The sequence below is a fragment of the Triticum urartu genome, chromosome 7 (genome assembly GCF_003073215.2).
Source record: "Triticum urartu cultivar G1812 chromosome 7, Tu2.1, whole genome shotgun sequence".
In the NCBI taxonomy this organism is placed as follows: domain Eukaryota; kingdom Viridiplantae; phylum Streptophyta; class Magnoliopsida; order Poales; family Poaceae; genus Triticum; species Triticum urartu.
Genome location: NC_053028.1, coordinates 610122966 through 610129740, shown reverse-complemented (window position 1 = coordinate 610129740; position 6775 = coordinate 610122966). Strand labels below are relative to the sequence as shown.

The 6775-nt window shown below is 45.6% G+C and overlaps 1 pseudogene; it reads right to left on the bottom strand.

Annotated features, from left to right (window-relative positions):
- Positions 1-547: 547 nt before the first annotated feature.
- On the bottom strand, positions 548-4181 carry LOC125523209 (annotated as a pseudogene).
- Positions 4182-6775: the final 2594 nt, after the last annotated feature.

The following is a 6775-nucleotide window of genomic DNA, read 5'->3' as shown; positions in this document are numbered from 1 at the left end:
GAGTAATCCAAAGTCCAATGTTGAACAAACACCATACGTTCAAGGAGATCCTGCTGCCTTTACGGGCTAAAATATCTTTTCAATAAAAATGCATTTGTTAAAATCAATATCCCTTTTGATTCTTATATCATTAGAAACTGGGCTATGTTAGAACCCTACTGTTTTGTACATGAAGTTTGAAGAAGCCTTCTTTGGTTACCAAACTGAGAAATTAGTGTTCTTTCAACGGGAATGTGTTTCGAATTTCAGGCATCTTGATATCTATGCGCATACGAATTATGAACGGTGCAGCGATATTTCACGCTGACACCAACAGCTCTGTATATCATACATGCACAACAAAACACACTTCGGGGCAACTCTTGTTACAATAACTGAAGAAAAAAATGCCTTGTTCACAGACCGGGCGAATTCAAGAGTGACACATCATGTATCTTCAAGCAAAATTAGCTATGCAAGTCTGCTTGTTGTAATTAACTTGTCGAATTAAAATAGATTAAGATGCAAATAAGAGCACGGGCACATGCAGGAACACTCTTCGTCATGCAGAAACATGGTGCTTAACTAGTCAACTCCAGCACAGATGAGCAATACGTAGTCAAGTACATATCCATACAGTGCAACAACCAAACAGCAAATTGAACGACAAATTAACTGGCAAAAGCTAGAGTAAGCACCGATTGCAACCCTAAACGCCTCCTACAATGTTTTAAAACAGAAGGATGAAACTAACTGCAGAAGCTTCAGCATGACTGTCACCATGAAAAAGCACCTTTTTTCAGCTGCCTAAGTCTGTTGGAAGTGATAGTTTCCGAGAAGAAGCTGGTAGAGCAGCAAGCTGTAGTTGCCCCATCGATGATCACTGGCCATCGGAATAGAACATGCTTGGGTACACCCAGAAGGCCTGAAGCTGGCCGTACCAGTTTCTCTTGTACACAAGATCAGGGTCGGTGGAAGGATCCCACGCAGCATCTGCCGCATCACCAAAGCCATGTACGCTCCAAGGCTGAGAGTAATGGGCGTAGTACAGGCGGTTGCTCGTCCCTCCCCACTTCTCTGGGCTCAAGCAAGAAAACGGCGGGCTCCTCACATCACCCCCTACAAAGAGTGCCGAGTTGTCCAGCTTCTTCACCTCCACCCATTTTGCAGGTCTTGTCGACATATCAAGGCGGTAGGGTTTATACAAGACTGGTGCTCCAAATGATAGGCTCACATAATGGTCAACCATGAGAAGCATATCACCGCAAACCACCAGCCATGGTCTTAGATATGGGCACTCAGTCATGCCGTCCCACCACTTGGTAGTTATCTCCTGCAGGCCAAGCTGGGGGGCTAACTTCAGAAAGTAGATCCTCTGAGAATAATCCATGGCAATGAACTGGCCATTGAATTCCACAATCTGATCTATCCGTGCATCAGAAAGCTTGATTTCAGACCAAGAGTCGCTTTCAACCGGCCAATCAAACAGGGAGGATCGGGTGCTGACAAGGAGATGGCAGTTGGGTGATGCAAGGGGAGCTGTCAGGGTGCCACCAAAGTAGAACTCCTCTTCACAGTCGCCACTGAATGGGAGACATGGAGGTGAAACCTCAGCACCAGTGAACACATCAACAATAAGACAATTTCCTCGGCGGCAGCAGATGAGTTGCCCATATGAAGAACCAGCAAAGCGCATCCTCTGAAAAGTTTCTTGAGGAATCTGGCAGCGAAGGGCTATGTTCTGCTTGGCTAGATCAATGACCTTACATGTGGCGTAGCTTGTGACGACCATTGCTAGAAGGTAGATGAGGGGCTTGGACACGGACATTGGGCCGGACGAGGAGAGGCGGGAGTTTGGTGCAGAAGGTCGACTTGGATGGGTATGAAGAGAAGGCGGCACGCCAAGAACGACAGGTGCTAGCAAACGCAATAAGGTCGAGAAAGGATCCCAACAGAGGAACAATGGAGTGAAGCAGATTATCTGGGAGGTCAGCCCAGTCTTGGTGCCCCGTCACTACTGGAGCATCGGAATAGAACATGCTTGGATACACCCAGAAGGCCTGCAGCTGGCCGTACCAGTTTCTCTTGTACACAAGATCAGGGTCGGTGGAATGATCCCACACAGCATCTGCCGCGTCACCTAATCCATGTACGCTCCAAGGCTGAGAGTAATGGGCGTAGTACAGGCAGTTGCTCCTCCCTCCCCACTTCTCTGGGGTCAAGCAAGAAAACGGCGGGCTCCTCACATCACCCCCTACAAAGAGTGCCCAATTGTCTAGCTTCTTCACCTCCACCCATTTTGCAGGTCTGGTCGACATATCAAGGTGGTAGGGTTTATACAAGACTGGTGCTCCAAATGATAAGCTCATGTAATGGTCAACCATGAGAAGCATATCACCGCAGACCACCAGCCATGGTCTTAGATATGGGCATTCAGTCATGTCATCCCACCACTCGGTTGTTATCTCCTGCAGGCCAAGCTGGGGGGCTAACTTCAGAATGTAGATCCTCTGAGAATAATCCATGGCGATGAACTGACCATGAACTCCACAATCTGATCTACCCGTGCATCAGAAAGCTTGAGTTCAGACCAAGAGTCACTTCCAACCGGCCAATCAAACAGGGAGGATCGTGTGCTGACAAGGAGATGGCAGTTGGGTGATGCAAGGGGAGCTGTCAGAGTGCCGCCAAAGTAGAACTCCTGCTCACAGTCACCACTGAATGGGAGAGATGGAAGTGAAACCTCGGCACCAGTGAACACATCAACAACAAGGCAATTTCCTCGGCGGCAGCAGATGAGATGCCCATAGGAAGAGCCAGCAAAACGCATCCTCTGAAAAGTTTCTTGAGGAATCTGGCAGCGGAGGGCTCTGTTCTGGTTGGCCAGATCAATGACCTTACATGTGCGTAGCTTGTGACGACCATTGCTGGAAGGGAGATGAGGGGCATCGACACAGACATTGGGTCGGACGAGGAGAGGTGGGAGTTTGGTGCAGATGGTCGATTTGGATGGGTACGAAGAGAAGGCAGCACGCCAAGAACCACAGGTGCTAGCAAACGCAATAAGGTCGAGGAAAGATCCCAACAGAGGAACAATGGAGTGAAGCAGTTTATCTGGGAGGTCAGCCCAACCTTGGTGCCCCAACACTCCTGGGGGAGTAGAGACAGATGGGTCAGGCAATTTGCTCGGGCTTTGCATGATGGCAAACTCTCTGCAAAACACAACAAATTCAAGGCAGAAAGGTTAGAAAGATTATTAGTCCAGTAACAAATGAAAAAAGGCAGACAGCATGCTTGGACCATGGACAAGCAATTAAGCATGTGTTGTTCTCCAGATCTTGTATATCCCTTAAATGTCAAGAAAGTCGACACTTACAAATAAGCAGCAAGTTGATCGATTTATTTTGTAAGATGGTTATATGACAGGGCTAAGATGACAGCATGCACAGATAAGAATTTTATTTTGGAAAGCCACCCTGTAGTTAAAACTTTTCGTGACAGTGAAAACCATCTGCATCTTCAGATCATGATACTGAAATGGTGACAGACGCTATGACATTTCGCTTGGCTGTAAACACTGAATAAAACAGCTGCAGTTATAGCTCTATAAATAACAATGTGCTACCAATACCGACTGTCAGGACATGTACAGTACGGATACTCTGGAATTTCACGGGTTCTTCTGCTTGGGTACTTTTTGTACTCCTTTCCATTTGCAAATCACATATTGGGGTACGACGAACACTCGACCTAATTTTCTTCTCAAAACCAACAAACCAATTATACTATCCGTACATGCACATCCCATCTAGGGTTCCAAGGCTCAGTAGTATCCTTTACGGCGAAATCGAGTGAAAAATCTAAACCTACGACAGCGGCGACGCGATTCGAGTTCTTCCCTTTCCACGAGAACGATTGATTGCACAGTTGCACGACGGAGTAGACAAACAACGCGTACACGAGAGATGAACGAGGGAAAAGGCGACGAGAAACTGGGCTTCAGGTGAAGAGGAGCGGGAAGACGGGCAGAGTGCATACCTTGAGGAGGATGCAAGCGAAGGCGACGGCGACGTGGTGGGGCTGATGCCGGCTGGCGGCTGGCGGCGTCGCCGCAGGCGGCTCGCTTTCCGTCCCATTCGCTTCCAGAGCCGCCCGAGCAGCTCTCTCTCTCTCTCTCTCTCTCTCTAAAGTGTCAGTCTCGCTCTCTTCAAACAAGGCCGTGGGGATTGTATCGACAGTTTAATGTGGGCTTTTGTGTGTGCTTGTTGTGGGCTGGGTCAGATTGTAGCTTCGTAAGACAAGCACACGTCACCAAAATGTTCCTTGTCTCAAAAAAAAACCCTAGAAAATATTCCTATCTTTTTGCTCAAAAAAGAAAGAAAATATTCCTATCGACTCAAAAAAATAATCCTCTGTCCCAAAGTAAATGTCACTGATTTAGTATAACTTTTTTTAAATCACTGATTTAGTATAACTTTAATGGAGGGAGTAGTAGTAAACAAATCCTAGTACTTGATCCTGGGTCAAATGACCCCTTTTCAAGTCCAACTAAAAAATCAGTTCAAAATAAATCCCACTAAGAAATCACGCATTTTCAAAAGAATACTCTGTACACATAAAAGTAATTAAAACGTTACAAATAGAATCAGACTCTTTTGCCTAATAAAAATATTTTAACTTGAATTTTCATATGAGAAAACATTGGACTTTGCATTACTCCTACAAGAATAGGTTGGCGGTTCTATGACACTGCAAGGAATCCTATTTTTTGGTTTTTACTCTCTCCATTCACTATTATAAGATCTTCTAACTTTTTCTGATTTGATCTCTTTGAAAAGAAAATGGAGACGCATAATTTGTCATCCCATAAATTCACTAGCTTCGGAGTCCATGCTTCTCAAAGAACTGTAGCCCCTGAAATGGTTTCTGCTGTAAATGCCAAGTTATTAAGGTGCTAACCACTTTACGAAATTATATGAAGATGTGTTAGTCACATGTTTAATAAGCAAAGGTTGTTGGGGATCCTTAGGCAAAAAAAGGAGAGAAGAATATGATGTATTTAAATTATGCAATTTGATCACTTGCTTGAGTCGTAAAAAGTGCATTGATGCCGGGGAGACTTATTATAGACGATGTGCTAGTGTCTTACGGTGTGTTCATGCGATCAAAATGAGAAATATAAAAGGTAACCTTTATGTGTAAATGGTGATTTATCTGACGGTTTTATTCCTTTGAGGGGCTTGCGACACAGGGGGTCCTCTCTTCCCCTGCCCTTTTATCTCTGCGTGGAAGGCTTCTTTGCGCTCCTCTAGCAGCCCCAAGGGGGACGAGAGATCCAGAAAGTGTCATTTGGGAGGACATGCCCCAATGTTACCAACCTCCAGTTCGCGAACGAGAACATTACTTTTATGGAGGCGTATGTGAATAGTATGTTGTATGTTGAAGCTCCGGGACATTTCGCAGACGTATGAAGTGGCATCGGGTTAGAGGGTGAACCTTCAAAATTCTTCCATATTCTATGGAAAGGGGTACATTGAGAGAAAGACGGAGGTGCTCAAACAAGTCCATTAACTCGGTTGCCCTATCAAAGCAGTATCTCAGCCTATCGATGGTGGTTGGTAGGTCAAAGGATGATTGTTGTAAACTGGGGAAGTTCAAGAAGGAAAGTGTTGGGTTGTAAAGGTCAAGGCTTAGTAAAGGTTACAAGTGAAATCCTCATTAAGCCAGTGTTGTAAGCAACATTAGCGTATACGATGAGCTGCTTCCATCTCTCCAAGAGAATGTGCGGGAACCTGAAATCCATCTCTTCAATCTTCTGGTGGTGAGCGGCTAATGGTGATCTAAAGGTACATTGGGGTGGTGTGTGTTGGGGAACGTAGCATGCAATTTCAAAAAATTTCCTACGATCACGCAAGATCTATCTAGGAGATGCATAGCAACGAGACGGGGAGAGTGTGTCCACGTACCCTCATAGACCAAAAGCGGAAGCGTTAGGTTAACGCGGTTGATGTAGTCGAAGGTCTTCATGATCCAACCGATCCAAGTACCGAACGCATGGCACCTCCGTGTTCAGCACACGTTCAGCTCGATGACGTCCCTCGAGCTCTTGATCCAGTAGAGGGTCGAGGGAGAGTTTGAAAGAACATGCGGTGTCCCCATGTTTGTTTTTGGTAACTGATGACAATCTCTATTGACTAATGGTTGCCTTGAGTTATATTTGAAGGTTTTTTCCATAGGCTTTTCTTAGAGTACATGTGTTGGTTTCAAGGAGAGTTGGTGTCGACCAAGGTGCTATTCAAGGAATTATCCAAAGATTGGTCTTGTGAGAGGTTGATCAAGACTAAGTCAAAGAGTGAATCTAGTAGATCAACCCACAAAGCGTAGAAGATGTACCGAGAGGGATCAACTGATCCCATGATATGGTAAGCATTGTCCATTACGCTTTGTGTACTAACCCATGGTCTTCGTGAGAGTTCTGTGTGGGGTTAGGTTGCCGTGTGCAAGTTCAAGTGATGCATCACGAAGAGATCAAGTGCTTGAAGCTTGCCGTCCATTGTGGTGACAATGGACTTGTGAAGATGTGCGGAAGAGTTGCTCACCCATAGTGGAGTATGGGGGAGAAATCTACTAGTCTTCACCAAACCAACGCAATCAAGAAAGGTGGTCCAACTTGAGGGAGTCAAGATCGACATCATCTAGCTCAAGTGGACTATGTGCAAGACAAAGGTTTGCCCTTGATAGGTTTTCTATTTTACCGGTCTCATAGTGATAGTTGGGAGACCGGGTTATAGGATCG